Consider the following 20,969-nt stretch of genomic DNA (forward strand, 5'->3'; position numbering starts at 1 on the left):
TTTTTTCAGACGATTTTTGAGAGAATTCTATATGAGAGCCAATAGTAGTAGTAGGTATTAATAAACAACTATATGTGAAGTTTATGTTGAAAACTGTATTATTAAAAACATATTTCTATATTGTAATTGTAATGTATGTATGTCTAAATAAGAACAATTTAAAAGTTATAATTATTTTTTATAAATTGTATAACGTAAATATAGTGGTGGTAACGTAGAGAAAATAGTCTCGCCTATTGCCTGATATAAATTTATCACAATATTCCCTTACTGGTGGAAAGTTCCGAGCGAACGATTTCAGCAAAAAGACGGAAAACATTTACCAACCTGTTGGGTTTTCCATTAATGGGGGTTTGGTGTGAGTTTAACCATATATTCACTCAGAAAAAATAGCGAGTTCTAGAACAACTCAAATCCTTGACTTTAATTGAGGCTTGCCCTAGGTGAAAAATATTTGAAGAGTCAAAAAGGATCCAATGGAATACAGCAAGTATACATAGGGATAAATACAAAAGAAGGCGCGTGTTTTGATAATGGCTTTTAAAACCGAAGAAGAAAAAGAAAAAGAAGATTACAAATTATACAATTTCCATTTTGCTATATAACATTATGTTTAATACTTATTGTAATAATAATATATTATTAAATTTCTTTTTCAACACTTTGAAATAATGAGTGTTGTTTGATAAAAGATCACTCTGTGAAATTGTATTGCTTTCTAAAGCTTTTTATTGATCACCCTGTATACCTAAAATAGATATTTTAGTAACGCATATTATACGTACACGATGAAAATATTACAGATATACCGGTTTTGTTAATCGATTCACGAGAATTTTAACTAAAAAAATAAAAATAATTAAAAAAAAAAATACCAGGACTAAGCCCCTCGGCAAAGTATTAGTGTACCAAAGATCAATGATATTGGTATTGTTTTTATATTTCTATAAAAGAGAGTTTAATGTTAATATTAATTTTTTCGAAAAATACGTGGCGTTTTAAATGACGTTCTCCACAAAATATTCTAAACGAAGATTAAAACTTAATTTTTTTTTCTATTTTGAAGTACAATTGGGCATATATATTTTTTTCATTATTAATATTTTTAATAACAAACTTCACCAAAAAAATAAATCTAATATTCGAATTAATAAATTATTCATCATATATGTATTTATTTATAACAATATGAATACAAATTTAAAATGAATAAAAATACCGTAAATTCTGGTTATTGTAAATTAAATTTCACACAGTAAAATGTTACAGTTAGTAATAATTAACGACTTTAAAAACTTTTTTAAAATTAATTTACAACATTTAAAAGTGCTTTCTACGTTATTTTATGATAACATTCGTTAATTTTCAAAAAAAAAAAAACATTAATCCTCAAGTGTATACAAGATGTTTAAAAAAACATTGGTATTTTCAAACAACTAAAAATTTAGTCAATGCTACACTCATATTATAAACCACAGTGACTAATTATTTAAAATACGTATTATAGGACTTTTCATATTCTTCTAAAACTTAATTAAAACATACAAACACAATTAGGATTATAATATTGTATGACATATTTTAATATTTACAAATGCCAACATAAAATTAATCAAAAAGTACTTTCCAAGTGAAGTTTAATATGTTTATAGGTTATAATATTATATTCTTTATTTGTTTCAATTTTTTTTCAGTTATTAGTTACATTATATTCATTCATAATTAACGTCAAATTATGATATTTAAAAATAGAAAGTTAAAAAAATTGAAAGTTCTTAGGTGAAAAATTACAATATAATTAAGTGCTATTACACAACAATTAATTCTTTATTTTTCACAAATATTATAATTATTCATTTAAATATCAATATTGTTCAGTAAATTTATTAAACAAGAATTATTTACACATAAACAACCTTAACATATATAATATAATATGATATTTATATTATTTTTAATCTCAAATAATAAAACAGTGATTTAAAAATATATATATATATTTAAAGTAAAGAAATATAAAAAAATATATTGTTTTTATACTTTATCGCGTTATTATATCAGTCAAAAATATGCCTCATTTTCTCATATCCATATAATTTATATATTATTTATATATTTTTGTACCATTAAAAATCTCCCATTTCATTTTATTCCTTGCCTTAACATTACGTCTTTGGTATCATAATTGATGCAATTTATCACGTTCTCTCCGTTTTACCACTTTGTCTATTGCAATGTTTTAAAAACCCCTTGATTTAGCAATATTAATATTTCCTATACGTAATTATATGTACTCATTTCTTGAAAGGCTTACAATTTACAACAACTTCCGCGCTAATCAAAATTTGTTTGAAAATTATTTATCTCAAATATCTTTGTCTTAAATAATAATAAGACTTATATTTTGTTTTAAGTAGATTCATCTCATCCTAACCATTATCCTGATCCTGCCACTCAACGTAAGTTCTCGTCCATCTTATTTCATCTTGCGGTATTCCCTAAAGTTGTTATTACATTCAAATACTTCTCGGTATGTCCAACATTAAAATAATAAATCAAGATTTCATTATTTCTCCTTAAAACGATTTTAATTTTAATACTGTTGTAAACCGTATTATTTACTATTTCATTAAAAATATTGCATTAGTATTTAATACTTTATACATGTATACTCATTTATAAATTGTACGTCCTAATTATCAAATGTATAGTTAATACAATGAAATACATACAACGCACTCTTCAATTTTGTTCTATTCTTTCATCAATATGTCACCCATCGTTTACCTGAAATAAAAATATAATTATTATTAATTATATTAAATAATAAACATTATAACCCAGTGTAATATATTCAAGCATTAGTACGTAAAAGTAATTTAAAGTCACATAATATACGCTTTCAATATTTATAGTGTACATATTGTTTATGTACCATAATATTAATGATACTATTATTATTTACGTAAATATCTAAGCTTATTTATAAATAAAACACTGAATTCCATGACACCGACTTATGTGCACACTTTACGGTTTTTCGCAACTCTTCCATTTTTTCGTATCTGCTTTAGTACAAAAATAAGGATAACATTTTTTAGTGTCTCGTAAATCTCTTTATATATTATATTATTATTGTCAACTTATTTTTTTTTAAATTTATATCTTAGATTTTAAGTGAAACGATGATGTATTGATTTTTCAATGTGTGTTTTTTAAATTTTTTTATAATGTCTAAATAATTGTTTTATAGTAAGAAAATGCCCAATCATTGATATCAATAGTAGTTTTTTGTATCAAATTGGATCAAGTTTATAATTAAGGTGGTTAGAAATAATTTCTTCATACTTTTCTAAATTATCAGGAACAACTAAAAAAACAAAAATGATAGAAAACCAGAAAACCAGTAGAATTACGCAACAATACAACTTTCAACAAAATCGATTTTGTTGTATATTATTGCAATTCTAAAATTAATGACTATAGATTACTTGAAATTTTCATCAAACATTTATATTATAGTATAATACTTTATTTTAATTATTTTTAACCTATTTTTACCACGAACCTATTACGCCATTTTATTGTTTGTCTGTAAATTGACTGATTTTAACAATGACTAGTAATATTATAATAATAATTACTACTTAATATATGTAATATTTTGTTTTTGATGAAAATTAGTCCAAAAGTATTTTATATTATTAATACAAATATGAATTTGTAACACCAATATAAATACAATACATACGTAGTAAATACTCTTAGAAATAAAGCTCATAATCGTTTTTCGTCGTATATAATCGATTCGTGGTTAAATTAATATTTATCACATCCATTACAGTGACGAATTAAATTTGACTAATATTGTACAACATAACGACTTCCCCGATTTTGTATTACCTATTTAACACTTTCATATGATTGGTTTGAAATTAGATTATTAAAAATCAATTTAAAGCACCATTACATTAATATTATGTTTATTTTTATCGACCTGTGTAAAAAAATAAACCAACGCTGATTCTGATGGGACTTTGTTCTGTAACGATTATTTTTCGATTACATTCTATCTTATTCTATCATGATGGGCGATCGTGTAGTTTCGTGAAATTATGTTCCATCAGTTTAATGAGGTCTTGTAGCCATACTGAGCGAAAGCAAATAGATTGGGTTTAATGATAGCAATATAGATCTTCTAACGTCGGTCGTTCAAAATTAAAAATTATGCAACTATAACAAAATGTATTTTTAGTTAAGAACTACAAAATGCCGGTGTTATTATTTTTTACTAAAGAATAATAAATCAATTTATCAATACAAATAAGAAAATTAAAATCAAATAATATTATACAATTATTAGCAAATTTAAAATGTATTTTTTACGTTTTTTAAATAATTTAAAAATACACGGAACATGTAATTGTATACTTATTTGCCTTATTATTATTTTTTTTTTAAGTATACTAGTTGGCAGTAGCGAGTTGAATATAAGTTTAATCACATTATAGAACCAAACATAAAATATCACTTAATCGTTGAAAAGAAACTTTACATGCTGTAACTTATATGTTTCTGCTTTTTTATTATATGGTTTGGTCGTTAGAAATGTAACGAATAATACATTATTGATATAATATAAAATTATTAGCAAATTTAAGACATATTTTTTTACGTTTTTTATTAATAATTTAGAAGTATATACAACATTTAATTGTATACTTATTTGCCTTGTTTTTTTTTTATGCTATAGTTGGCAGTAGCAAGTTAAATAAGTTTAATCACATTATGGAACCAAACATAAAATATCACTTAATCGTTGAAAAGAAACTTTACATGCTATAACTTACGTTCCTACTCTGCTATTATATGGTTTGGTCGTTAGGAATGTAACAAATAATACAGCATTAGAACTAAAAGCATAAAAATATATTTCACGTTTTGTGAATTTTTGCGGTCTATCAATATATTAGTATAATTTAATTTAAATTTACAACTAATGAACTAAACATTTTGATTATATAAAATAATTAATAACCCATACGATTTCGCAATTACTCGTTCTTTATTTTTTTTTTTTTTTTTTAAGAGTGTGACTTTGTTATTTTTATCACAAATCCACAAATCATAATTAACTTGAAATATTGCACAACAATTACAAGAAAATACATTTTATATAACTGTAATATTATGATTTAGATTTTATTACAGGTTTATTCTATTGGTATATTACTATTCATATATTATAAACTATCTTAGTTTTTAAGTAACTATTGTAATTATATAGTTTTAAATTTTATTTTATAAAACTTATATTGTAAATTCTCTTGAATTATTGCATTCGTCATAAATATATTTATTTTCGTATTAATTACACAATCAATAGGTATAATTTAATAAATTTGACATAATATATTTCAATTATAAATTGAGTAAATCTATACATAATGCGTACAGAAGCCAGAGTTTCAAAAAATTTTAAATATGATTGTTTAAAGTGATAAATGACATGTTCTGTGTAAAAACTAAAATTGATGAGAATATATAATATTGACATTTGTACACATATCATATAATATGTCTGCATTCGTTGTATGTAATATTAAACTATTGGATACAGTCCAATCAATTTAGTTGTTCAATATTTCAAATACCTAATCATTACATTAAATGGATATCAAAAATCGAAATAATGCCGAAAATATAAAGTGCTCGTAAATCTCAATAGGTACTGAGGAAACAAAAAAATGCATATTATTATATTTGATGTGTAATTCAAAATGTCATAATTCAACGTCTGTTGAAGTGGATAATTTATTTTTTATATCTTACATAAGCTATTTTAAAAAAATATTTTCTCGATGACATAAATTGAGAAATGACCGACTTTGGATTTCCTCGGTATCAAAAATTCATAAATATTAATATAAAGTAGTTACCGTGATGAATATTTCATCTTAAATTGCCGTATTAGTTTTCTAAATTCGCAATTTTATTGTACCATAAAACAAATCATATTTTTATTGTATTTTAGTAATCAATAATTGAATGTTACATTTTTTCGAACAGTTTGATTTTGTTGAAACCTGAACACCAAGCAGTATAATAATTAATTTATCTAAACTAAACACAACAATCTTACGCATAGCCATGAATAAACTAACACTGTCGGGCTTTTTGCCATTTAGTGTTTAAGTAAATATTATTTTATACGGTCACATCTTAACAGTGAACCTTAACGTATATTTGTTCAATCCATCCAATTAGACCCGACTCGGAGTCAAAGGACTGGAAACTAAATTTACAATTTCAAAACATGTTATCGATTTTTGACAAGTTAAAAGTTACCCAACATTTTTTTGTGTTATATTTTACTACTTCAATCCAGAGGTGGATTTAAAATATTTTTACGAATAAGGCAATTTCCAATCAATCTACAAATTTTGTTTTTCGCATGTGACATGAAAGCGTATTGAGTTTGTTTTTATGTGGTATATACAAATATAGATAATATAATTAAAATAAAAAATACACCAAAAACCACTAAAACTATCAGTAGTCAGTCAAGTTAAGAAATTGTTAAAGATTATATACCTATTGGCCATTTGAGGCACTACTGACCATTTTCCACGACAATACCAAACACTCACACGAGTAAGACTACATCAGACACAATAACTTACTTAACCTAGAAAGCAAATACATTTATAATAAGAACTTTAAAAATAATCTTTACATCGCAATTGTTATTTACTAAATTAAGATAATATTTTTACTGTCGTTCGGAGTAAGCATAATGTTAGATAAAATATATATTATATATATTTTAAGTCTAAAAACGGGAATTTTTAAATTTAATACTTATTTAAAATGTTTACGCTTAGATAAATATTTTTTTGAAACATTAAAATTTATATTGTAAACCACGATTATAACTTATTGTAACTAAATCGCTAAACCATACTACAAGCTTGATTTTTGGTGCAGCGTCATTATTCTAATTTTTGTAAATTGAAAATTTGTTTTAAATGTATTATATATCATGTAAAATTATTTATAATAATAATAGTACCTAATAAAAGACAAATTTAAAAAAAGTTAAAGTTGTGCAACTCAGATATATAATTTATGATTTTTAATGAAAATAGTACTAATAATATATATACAGTGAAACCTCCACTAACGGACACCTCTCAATAGCGGACGTTTTTTGGGGAACGGGGACATTTTCACTACTTTTCAATAGGAAAACCTCCGAATAGCGGACTCTCCGAATAACGGACATTATTTTACAAGGGAATTTTTAAAATAATGGTAAATCCCTAATCATTATTTGAAAATAATACGTATTCACATTCTTATGCACTCTCGTAATAATGTATAATCGTAATTACAAACAAAAAAAGCTCACCGATTTTTTTAAACAAAAATAATTTAAAAATATGTACAACATATATAAAAATATATTTTAAATAATAATATGTAATTATAATAATATTTAATTTGTAAAAATATAAAAATGTAATAATTTTCAATAAATAATAAATAATAACATTACACATAATATATGTATGTATGTACATACTTAGTACATTAATATAGAAATAAATTTCAAAAATTTATCCCCTCTGAATAACGGACACCTCCGAATAACGGACAAAATGTTGGTGACCAAGAGTGTCCGCTATTCAGAGGTTTCACTGTATATCATATTCGATTTAAAATATTTTATACAAATCTATGCATCAATAATAATGAAACATCCACATTGCAAGACATTGCACATTATGCACCTATTTAAATATGTGTATAGGTAGATGTAATATTCTTTTAATGAAATACAAATTAATGAGACACACGAATGAATGTTCATAAACCATTAATAATTTTTCTGAAATAAGTTTCTACACGAAAAGTCACACAATCCATCAAGGGAAGTTTTCAATTTTCGATATATACTGCACATTACATTTTTATTTAATAAACTGATATTTCCATCTCATTCGGTTCTAAACTTAATACTGGTACCTTGGTACCTTTATATATTTGTATCTAATTTAAATCATTTTTGTATTTATTTATTATTTTATTATTATATTTTTCTATACGCGTTTACTCAACATTATAAACTACATCCAATTATTTGGTTTTTATACAACATATTAGACATATAATTGTTACTGGACCAATAAGTTATCAAAAGTTTAAAAAATAATGGGAATAAAAAAGAAGGAAATTCATTAAAATATTGTGTGCTATAATTTTTTATTACGCTTAGATCGTTTGGATGTTTTGTTTTTTTAATGAATAGAGGATGGTAAATTTACGACATCGATCGTGGGTTTAAGGGTGGTGGTAGTTTTTTAATTATTTATAACCAACGTTCGATGGAGAACAATGAAATAAATTGCGATAACACATGCAAACCGGATGCTACCGTAAATGAATGAAATTCATTTACTAAATAAAAGTCCTGTAACACATTATCAATAACAAACGAGCAACACTATAATACGAATATTTTTTAAATAACTAAGCAATGTTTATAAAATTAAAAATAAAGATATATATATAATAAAATACAGGTGATATTATTATTATATACGAATGTAGTTGATCAAAAACACGTTTTACTTTAACCATAACGCATAGCTTGAAATAAAAAATAATACACAACACGTAATAATTATAATAAAATATGGTGCATTTATCTTTGTTTAATAATCAAAATAAAAAACTACAACAGTTTAATGCTATCACATTGATCATATTATTATTAGAAACCCCTATTTTTCTAAACAATACATCGTAATATTTGATAACAATTGTTTTGGACAACATTGGGTTTCCGTGATTTCACTTTATTTATATTCTACCCTCCACCCTCAAAGCTAATCATGTCCATTGGCCACGATAACGTGCGTGATATTTGTACTCAACTGTTCTCTACGATGTAATACTGTGTACTTTGTTACTTCTTAATTAGTTTTTAGAACCATGGAATTTCTCTTAACCATATCAGTTCAATTTCAGTAAGTTGGTGGTCGGTTTCTGACTTTAGATTAATATAATCATATCATTGAGGAATATTATTATGTACTCAATGTTATTTATAGAATCATACCGAATATATTTTAATTAATTATCTTTCTTTCTCTGGAACTTGTTTTACCAGAAGATCCGTCGCTATATGAATCACGTGGAATATAAAGTATCAACTTTCATGCCTATTACTACACAATTAATCTCTTCAACTTTGAACCTTTTTATCAATTATATAGGTATCAAGTTTGAATTTCCTACTCAAGTATTTGATCATAGAATAAAACAAGGTGAATCGTCACCAAACAGTGTAATAATGATAGAAATATACCATTATTTGTGAAATTCCTAATTATTTTTCATTAGTTGATTGAGAAAACTTGCTTTTCGCAAAATATTATATAGTCTATATTGTAGATTTTTCATTGAATTTGATTTGTCATATTATTCTCTAGAAAAATCCTATACAAAATTTTTGTGTAAAATATTCTATTATATTTTATAGAAGAAGAAAAAGCACAGACTTATTTTTATCATTTCTATTGTGAGATTAAAGTATTTTCTTGCATATTGGATACAATAATGAAATATGTCATAATTTCAATATGACTTTTTTTCGCCAAACATACATAATATTTTTCTAAATCTCTGTAATTCGAAATCATTCGTAGAAATTCTTCAGTATTTTTTTAAAATATTTTTTTTTTACCTCAAGCCGTTGTTTTCAAACAATTAATAATAGTCATAGTCTATCCTTTGGTTAATTTGGTTCAAAAACTCCACAGTAAGATATTATTTAATTACCCATTGAGCTTTTTTTGTAATTTTTTATTTCTCTCTTAGTAATTCACGTTAGCTGGTGCCTTTTGCTCACAACAATTTCATTTAAATGTTATTTTTCAAAAATATAAACCGGGACTTTGTCTTTGGACTCATTTTTAATAGTTGTTATTCTCTTTTAATTTCCCGTCGTATCTTTTATCGCCTTACTTTTCCTTAGCTTATCAACTCTTAATGGCGAACTTTTGTGTATTTACTGGATTTTGTTTATAATAAACAATTTTTCTAAGCCATATATACTGCTCTTCTAATATTCAATACTATATATTTCGTAGAAAAAAGCGATCCAAACCTAATAACTTTTATTAAATTAAAATTGATTAACTTTATTGTTAGAAGAAAAAAAGTTAATTTATTTTTAAATGGTTTATTCTAAATCGAAAATCTCCACACTGCGATACGCGAAATATAATTACAATATGGTTTACCAAATACCGCATGATAGTACGAAAAATAAATGTATTTATTGATGTTTCCAATGGATCTTATATTATATTATATTTTAACTAAATTATTATTTTTATTGTTTATTATTATTAATTTCTATCTCAAATCACAAATAATACATCAATAAGCCAAAATTGTTGACACACACCTCACACATACGGGGAATTTATAACTTATAATGTAGTCATTTAGGTAAATTGTACTGCCTTATTGATTTTTAAATTAACATCAATTGTTTAAATAACAATTTAACAAATCTATTTTTTGTCATGATTAGTGGTGCATTTCTGATCCCTGATAAAAATGAGGAGTGCGAAAATAAACCATGTTTGGGAACCTCTGTTTTAAATAAAATAATAAATAATGTATGTTTATAAAAATATACTAGCCGTATAACTCAACTTCGCACAGAAAAAATAAACGAACATAAAATACGGTGCTATGTCACTGGAAAATAGGCATCGGTATACCTCACTTTGTGAACTAATTCGACCGATATAGGCAATCCGTCTGTGGCGGATTGGATATAGTACATGGTATATTTTCGAATGTAGTTCAAACTAATTTCTAAACTTTCCTGATATCTTTAAGAACAACCTTCGAATCCTTCATCAAAATTAGTCGAGTCGTTTTTCAGTCTATAAGCAACAAATATAAGGATATTTGAAAAACATACAATAAACAAAATAAAATTTATTTTTTTTTAAATCTTTGAACTTGACAGTTAACATAGTATACTAAAATCAAAGTATTTCATTTTTTACATTTTTTTTATTATGACTAATAATAAATCATGTTTTATCATTTATATATTTTGTATTGATATTTAATAAAATACTATACTAAAACATACGTAAAACCATTTCAGTGTAGCAATTAATAAAACTACTTTAATTTTATTCCCGACCAAAAAACATTAAAATGAATTATTTTATAAGTAATTTAAAAAAAAAATGAACACACTGGAAAAATACGTATTTATTATTCATTTTATTTGTTCATTTATTAACACTTTTTAAAATTACTTTTTTTCAAAAAGTGAAGAAGATTACAAATACATAGAATAATAAACAAGAATTACTACGATGGATACAGTTTACGACCTTTTTAGGATAACGTAAAAAATTAAGGGATGTCTGGTTGTAGTTATTGTACATAAATTTATTCTGAACAATATTTTTCCAGCTTAATTTGAATGTTAAAGATATATGAAATTCAATACACAATTCAAAATTTACTGGGTATTTGAACCGAACCGTTTTTACTTTTGTGAACAAAAACTTTCTTCGCAGAAAAAACTTTCACGCCTCGTTTAATAGTTAGATATTGATCATTTCAAATATATGCTTGTCGCATTGGACTTCCATTTAAAAAAAATCTAAAAGTAGGTAACCGCTCTGCTGTATAGTTGGAATTGAGTATACCTTGTCATTGAAAATGTCACTGTAATGTATAAATAATATTTGAATTCAATAATAAATCATTTGCACACGAAAAACGATTCTGAACGGAAACGGTCTGTCAGCCTATTATCATTTTAATATATTGCTATTAATTATTATAGTAATTTATTTTACTAATAGTGATATAGTACAAACTAAAAAATAGATAAGTAACAGTATACAATTAATCTAAATATTTTGAAAATGCCATAACATAACAATTTACATACAAGTTTCAAATCCCCAAGAAAAATATTTTTGAATTACAACAAAATAACTGAAATTGTAATTCTTCATTTAAATATCTAAATTTTCTCTGGTCATGACAAATGAAATTGATTCGTGATGATATTGTAAGTAAAAATATTAATACTTATTAGTTAATAAGGCATTAGAATTTTTCTAAATATGCACACTGCACAGTCTTGAAGGTACTAATCGACAGAAAAATAGAGAACTCGGGGTTAATCTTGTGGTAAAAATATTCATATTTGATATAATAATAAGGGATAAAGAGAAAATAAAAATAATTTAAAGAATAAAACTCTATAGTAAAATATATAAATACATATTTTGGTTAAAGATTATTAGACTATATTAATTCGATTTATTTTAATTCAACGGATTTGGAAACAAAAAAATGTATAATGTGTTTCACTTTTTAAAACGCTGCTAAACAATGTGCAAATAGTATATGATTACAATTAAATTTAGAAAAATATTTTTAATGATTAATATTAATACCTTTATATTATATTCATGGTTTTTATTTAAATTTGTATAAAATATATTTTGTATCTAATTTATTTTTATTTTTTTCTCTTTCTTCCCCAAAAAATATCAGAATCGTGTAAAAACTAAATTAGAACTATACAACATCTAAAATATTAATATTTAAATAAATGTATGTACCTTAACTTTTTATTTCCAGTAAGTATTAAAAAGAAGATTAATCGACGGAAATTATTATCAAGTCATAATAATTATGTAAAATTTGCTTTTCGATTAAAATTTAAAAAAAAATTGAGTTAAGTGATTAATATTATATATTACATTCTAAATCCATATTTAAAGTTTCATAATAAGGAAAAATTCTAAAATAATCAGGAATTAGAATATAAAGGTGGAATACAAGACAGTAACGTTTGCATATTTGAAGGAATTTATCTGATTTAATGATGACCTTACTAATGAAACATCATCAGGAATATTAGCTTCATTTTTTCTTATTTACCTCTTAAAATTTACCGTGTCAGTTTCTTTGAAGTTGAACAAAATCTTTAACATAATGTATGTTCATAGGGTACACATGAATAGGATTTTGTAAACGTATTATTTTGACAATTCATTTCATGTTATTTAGTACTTATATTAATAATAAAGGAGATTATTTTTAATTTCTTTCTATTACTAACTGTGCATTATTTACTTCAAGTTAAGTAAGCCCTCTAAATATAAATGTATGTTTTTCTTCCATAAATATTTGAATACCGTGTTTATAATGATAATGTTATATTATAATATTGTGAAGTTCCTATTCTGACCCAAACAATTTATTACTTATCCATAAAACAATTTATTTTGTGTTTTCTGGCATTTCTTCTTCTTCTAATCCAAAAATACTGATGCAATTTCATTGGCCCTACGGGAACCTTTAGTTTTATCCCACGTAAAAGCTGATGACTGATTATTTGTACTGTGTTTGATTGTTATATTTAGGACCCGTAATTGCCTCAAATAAAAAGATTGACAAACATCTCTGTATAGTAATTTAAAAAAAAAAACTTTAAATCTCTATTGGCTGTAATTTTACTCAATTGTTATTCATAAACACATATTTATAATTACAAACATTATTATACTACCTAAAAGTATATTTTTTTCTAATTCTATTTTAATAGCATTCATTTACTGTTCAATTGTAACCATTAAAAATACTAAAAAATATACGTATCGCGGTTTTCACATGTTAAATGTTGTAACCACCGAACCGTTATAAATTTTCAAAATAAATAATAACCTGCTGATATTTCAATTAATGTAAAAATAATAAACAGCATAAAAAAGGTATATTAATTACATTAAAAATACAGTCAAATATTAAATATATTTAAAGTAATATCTTTTAAGCTTTTAAGTCACACTAGCTATTATACATATTTATTTTCGCTCACTTAACCATTGTTGATAAGAATTACATTTCATTAAATCGCTGAAGTATTATACATTTATATTACATAAGAGTCAGATTACAATTCTATAATATGTTTAATAATATAGAGTGTACCATCGATAGCGTCATGAACATTTTATCCATAAGAGCAAATATTATGAAGCTACCCAAACTCCACATATAAATTTATTTATTTATCTATTTAGAATTATTTTTTTATTATTTAATAAATATTGATATTATTTCACGATATCGATTTACATATTAATGTAACAGGTTGTTATATGTTTTATTACTTAATCTATATAACTTCTAATCTAATAATAAATACAATATAATATTACCTTCCCAATAATAGGGGACTATTGTATATAACAATAACATGCGTTTTATTACGTATGTGCCGAAACCTAAATTAAATCAGTAAAATATATTTATTTTGTAATGCTAACCAATAACACTGAAATAAAATTAACATATTACTTACTCAATAATTTTAGTTAAGTATAAAAATATTTAATATGTCTACACCCTAGCAAAATAATTATTCACCCACGTAAAATTGTTTGTGTCAATTGTCTCAAAAATATATCTTCGTAGGGTCACTATGTGATTGAAGACAAACGATGCGATTGAAGTTAAAGTTTTACACTTATGATGTGAAATAAATAATCAATATTAAATTTATTATTGCTCCAAATGCAAGATATTACACTTTTATCGGATCTATGTTTAAGATTAGAAATTGTAATAAAATAATTATGATTTAAAAGTAGTATTATATATAGTGTTACAGCAAATATCACTTCTATGATAATTATATCATGCTATATTATTTATATTATTATACTTAAAATAATTTTTTTTTTTCATTATGCTACAAACATAAAACATTTATTGTGTATAATATATAATAAAGAATGATTTGAATTGAATACACAATTTATTTTTATATAATGGCTAGAGTTTTTTCATAAATTAATAATAGCCAATTCATATATTTTTTTTATATTTTGACAATAATAATATACATAAAATCTATTTCCCTATAATTTTAAATAATGAATTAAAATCTAACTGGCTTATTATATTTTTCCGAGTCCTTTCTTTTATTATTTATAGGATTTGTTTAACCGACATGTTGGCCACTATACAACCACAAGCGGTCATAAAGCCTACGATATTTCAATTAATTTGTAGTTGTTAGCTGTCACACAACAATATGTGTTCGCCAAGTTCCAGTGAGCTGCCACATTTCTAAATTATATTTTTTTTTAATGTGGTTTGATTTTTTTTTACGGCGTTTTACAAAAGGTATATTGGTATATATAATTACATCATGGCGTGTAGAAGTAATTGCTGAGTAAACTATGGTATAATATTTTGCTGCAGGATTAGACAATTTTATAAAGCTTAAAAAATGGTTTTAACTGATGTATTCTACCACAGTTTTTTTTTTTTATAAATGTATGATAAAAAAATTGATTTATGAAAACAATAAAAATAAATTATAAAGTGAAGACTATTATTACTTTATAAACTATTCTTTGTAAGTAACCACATATAATAATAATAACAACCAATTCATATTCATCTAATTTTTCGTCATGAATGTGATTTCTAAAATCATCGCATCATTTAAATTTTTTACGAAAACCCGCGATTAAAATATAATAAAAAAAAATGTAGGAATTAATTACATTACGCGTGACCACCAGTATCCAAATGACGTACTGCTATGAATAATGCTGACTAAGCTGACATAATTAAAACGCCACGAGCTCTTCAGCTACAATAATGTTTATAAATACAATATCATTGTTTGCAAGATAAAAATAAAAACACGGTTTTTAGAATTATATGTTTCCGTTGAATTGCACTTTAGATATCATTGATAAGTGATAAAATTTTAAGAAATACCCATATATCTTTTTAAGGTAGACAAAAATACATTATCAAATTACCAACAGCGGCCAACGTATTAAATGTTTTTTTTATAAAAATAAATAAATCCAATTTCGAAATGTAATTTTAATTAAAAACCACTTCTTATCTTGATAAAATATCTATTGGTTATACAGTAAACTAAAACAGAAATAAATAACATTAATATTCTGAAGTAAATAAAGTAGGTATTCAATTTACATGATTTAATCTCAACACTTTATAGAAAAAAAGAATGCTATTACCTAACTATTTCTATTCGTCCGTATTATAAAATCTTAACTAAAGAAAATAATTAAATTTTTAATATAAATTTATAACTAACGATGTTCAAATATGAATATTAAACAGCCAAAATAGTTCATCTCCTCTTGTCTCATATAGTTCGTATTTTATTTTATTTTATTTAGATAGAGTTTGTATATTCCCATTTTTACTGTGTACTTATTAATGTTTCTTTGAAAATATAATACGTCCAAACCTAAAACTTTATCCAATATGTGTCATATGTCAACTTTCGTATTATGTATTTTCACTGAATGGCATTAATACCGTATATCAGCTGTAAGAAAACAAAGTAGTTATTAAAATCAAAGGCGCATAAAATGTATGCTCTCGTAAAATATATTTACAAAAAAATAGTGAGCATTGCTCATGTATGAAAATGTAAACGAAAATGATGAATCAATAAGGATAAGAACATACATAATATATATATAATATATTGAAACTGTTGTATAATATTATATATAATATATGTATGGGCACGTTTACAAGGAATCTTATACGATTTTTATACTTCAAGTATTTTATTATAATCCATAATCGATTTTACATAAAAAAAAAAAATAATAATAGCTCTTAAAAAAGAAACAATTTTAGCGTTTATAAATATTATTCTACCCTGACCATTCCACACATAAGTATGTCATTTAGAAAATTGTAATGACCTTTACATGATTGTGACTTATTACATAACACGAATATTTTTAAAGTGTTAAAAAATTAAAAAGAAATCTAATATAACATAAAATATTTACTTTAAAGTAATTAAAAAAATACCTCACGTATTATTAAATAATTGAAATAATAATATTTATAAAAAAAAAACCGTGTAGTTTGGTTTTATATTTTTTTAAATAAAATTATTGTGCAGGTTTTCTGGAAAAAAGTTCAATATTATCTAAAATATTATTAATAAAATTCTTGAATTTGATTATAATGTAGGGGAAATGTAGTTACCGACCAACTCCGTTGTTATTCGGAATGAGATGAAAATATTAAATAGGAAGTTAATTTTTAAATTAGGTAAAATTAATTCTTAATTGTTTTACGTACTTTGGTTTTGTGTATTAATTATAATTTGTCAATAAACATTCGATAGAAAGTCTCACAAAAATTGTACACTACTAATATTGATAAATAATAATTCAACACTAACTAATCACGCTGAATTCTAATCTTTAAACTTCTATAGAGTTTATATATTCTGTCGATTTTACAACATTTAATATAGTCCAATATCATTAATAATATTCCTAATAAATATGAGCTTTTTATATAACGTTATTTTCAGTGTTGTTTTCATTTTCTAGTCGTAGACATCATATTGAATATTTTTTTCATTTATTATTGTTTTTCCGCATTATTTACACAATCTAATCTCCTTCATAAAAATAATACTCTGCTATCAATAATTAAACTATATAATGATTTAACAGTATATGTAAGTTTGCACATTTTATTTTTATCTATGGCAAAATTAAATTCCATCTATTTAGTAAAAAAGAAATTGGTTATGTGATAAATGATAAATGTAATAACTATTCAATAATTGGTTGTCATAAACCATTATACAGAATATATAATGATTTAATTTTAACTTATCTCATATACTTCTGACTTATGAGTTTTAATTACCTCCACGCTAATGATTCTCGCACTGTGCTCTGCGCAACATCACTAAGTGAGGGTGATCTATAGTAGCCCCGCGGATCTATTCAAATTAATAACTTCTATACTATTATATTTCTTTTGTATTATCTATATATTCATATATCTATGAATTATTTTAGCAGCTTAAGGCTTCACAAACAATAATATTTGAGAGCAGTTGCTCTATACACAGTCCAGTAAATTACTTATCGTTACAAGTATACAGGCTACTGACATAGGCTAACAAAATAATTTTAACGATTAATTATACGCAAAGTATGATGTCAATTCTAGTTCTAACGGTTAAATGTTTAAACGGTCGTGCAAAACACGAAACGAAATGTTTTATACACAAACAAATATAGCTATATTAATAACAATAAGTGTATTTTTCGGTATGTAGTAGGTATGCAGACGTTAAACAAGGGAGACAATCATTTTCCAGTACAGAGATAAATGCCCTCAAAATGTATGTTTATTTTTCATATTTTGACAACACGATGGCCCCGTTTTTTCGTCACATCCTGCAGCGGTCTAGTCATATTTTTTATTTTATTTTATTTTTTTTATCCAATTTCTTACCACTCCGATCCCTATCCTACTCACCAAGACACCCCGATCGTTGAAGGTTCCATTCATATTTAAATTATCGTATTATAACTACGCGCATGTATACATTGTGAGCAACCCTCGAGTGTTGAATGCATCGGAAATGGGAAAATGTCTATAAACCCCGTTTTCAATATCGTCTTCCCGCTGTCCCGTTTTACTCCCCCCCTCCCCCCCCCATCGATACCCGGACAAACGTCGTCGGACTACATACTATCCCCGAGACCTATTTCGGAGACAAGAAGATCCCCCGGCAAAACGTTAAATCGTACACTCTGCACACGCGCGCGCCCGCATAATAATATCACAAATGTATATAGTATATATGTAGTTGCATACCAGGATTGAAATCGTCTGAAATATTGCACTATTAAGAAAATTAGATATTTTTTTTTATGAAAAAATTCATATTTAGTGGTACGACTTGTATGAGTGTATATCATAATACAATCAAACAATTGTGTAATTCGTTATTGTGATATTGTCAACAAATATATATACAATATTATACCTTTATGGCATGAAATATCTTTCACAATAAACATTTTTTTTTTCTAACGAATTCTCACGTTATGAAAAGATAATGTGATAGTGAAAAAAAGGTTTGCTGCTAACCGTAATAATAATGTCATCTTGTCATAATGCTGTCATCTTGTTATCTTGTTACTCAAGATACACACACTTTGATATTCAAAAATCTCGAGTACATTATAATATTATTAGCTTATATAGTATACATATATAATAATATATAATATATGGATATACTTTAAGCCATAACCTTTTTGCTACACTCTATAGATGTGAAATATATTATACTCAAATTAATTTTGGTCAAAAATATATTACTTATGAAATTTTTCTGTTTAAATATAATTATGTATTTTTATATTTAAATTGTGTTATGGTTAGTTGTATCAAGTATTTTGTTTTAAAATTTGAATTTTATTTATTCTCATTAATGTATAAAACTAATTAATATTTATATGAAAATTACAAACACAAGACAAATAGTAAAAACGTTGTATTGTACAGTATCCAAAGCTTATTATTATGGCGTAAATTATAAAACCGTAAAAATATCTTTCAAATTATTTTTATAAATAATAAACAAAACTAAACTATATTTTAAACTTAAACAATATAAACAGCAATATAAAAATAAAAAATATAGGTATTTATAGCTATATGGTTATAGGTATTATAAAGTTTGTTTCAGTGTAAATATTTTTAACTTCTAAATAAACATGTTTCCACAAAAATGAAATTTTACATGTATTTTCAAAACTTATTTGTTCTAATAGTAAAACATTTTCATAATAGATTTAAATCTTCTATTTTAATAACAAATATAAAATATGGGTAATTAATATCACAATAAAAATGTATTATACCTAATAAACTAGTTTGCTAATGTATATTTTAATTGGAAAATTAAAATTAAAAAATAAATTACTTACTTTTAAAATTGTAGAATATTTATTATAACATTGAATAGGTAGTAGTAAAATTTATAAAATGCAGGATGAAGAAATGGTTTTTGTTTTTTTTAACCACCTCAACCCTTTGTTTTCTGAAGACTTTTACAAAAATCATTAATTATCGTATCACAGTTTGTTTTCGTAAAATATTCAGAACTAATGATATGAATATAAATGTACTGTAATTAATTGCTTGATCGACGATCGTAAAATGGATTCATTCCGGTAGTCACACACGGCTTTTGTCCAAAACTAATGGTTAAGAGAGATATTGATGCTTTGGTTTAAAATCAAATATACAATATTACAATAACAATGCAATTTACTTGATGAATTTTGAATACAATATTTAATTTTTTTAAATACATAAATTGACAACAGTGCTTCATTAATTTAAATCATCTAATAAAATATAATATACCAACAAAAAATGTAATTGTATACCGGTATTTTATAATTATTTATAAATCAATATTTTTTCCAAGAGAATTATTTTATATTTATTAATTAAACATACATGCAGAAGTTGAATAACCATAGATTTCTAAAAATTATAAAAAAGAAGAGTCAATTTTTAAACATTGATGAGCATTTAGATTTTGAATCTTAGCAGATACAACAAATTAAATAGCAAAAATGAATGACGCCAAAACTGAAACTAAACTTATGAAATAAAAGTATCAAAATATGAAATAATAGCTATAAAGTATTTTATGACTTTATTAATTAAACATTTTTCATAGTTACATTATTAGAAGAAAAATGTATTTAACAATAATAATACTTATTAATAAACACATTTGAAAACTTAAAAATCAATATGTATTGATGTTTTTATATTTATTAGATGATACACTAATCTTTTAGCTGTATTCAGCATTTTACTGTCTAACGTTTTATTTATGTCTATGTATTATTATTGTATTGTCTTGAGTTTCCTAAATTATAGTTAACTAAAGATTATTTAATTTAATTTAACTATGTAATACTGGTTAATATTTGTGAATATATTATTAATGGCACTTTTATCTATTTAAATGCTAAAAAATCATTAAT

At 24.3% G+C, this 20,969-nt stretch overlaps 1 protein-coding gene across 2 annotated transcripts in view; it reads right to left on the reverse strand.

Moving 5' to 3' along the window:
* LOC132921623 (dopamine receptor 1-like) overlaps positions 1-20,969 on the reverse strand; it is a 202,191-nt gene that overhangs the window by 137,292 nt on the left and 43,930 nt on the right. Inside the window, exon 2 of one of the 2 annotated variants that reach the window (XM_060984747.1) lies at positions 2,733-2,787. The exons of the other annotated variant lie outside the window; for it this stretch is intronic. The gene's annotated coding sequence lies outside the window, so the exon portion shown is untranslated. The remainder of the gene's footprint in view (positions 1-2,732; positions 2,788-20,969) is intronic. 2 annotated transcript variants of the gene reach the window in all.

Source organism: Rhopalosiphum padi, chromosome 2 (genome assembly GCF_020882245.1).
Source record: "Rhopalosiphum padi isolate XX-2018 chromosome 2, ASM2088224v1, whole genome shotgun sequence".
NCBI classification, from domain to species: domain Eukaryota; kingdom Metazoa; phylum Arthropoda; class Insecta; order Hemiptera; family Aphididae; genus Rhopalosiphum; species Rhopalosiphum padi.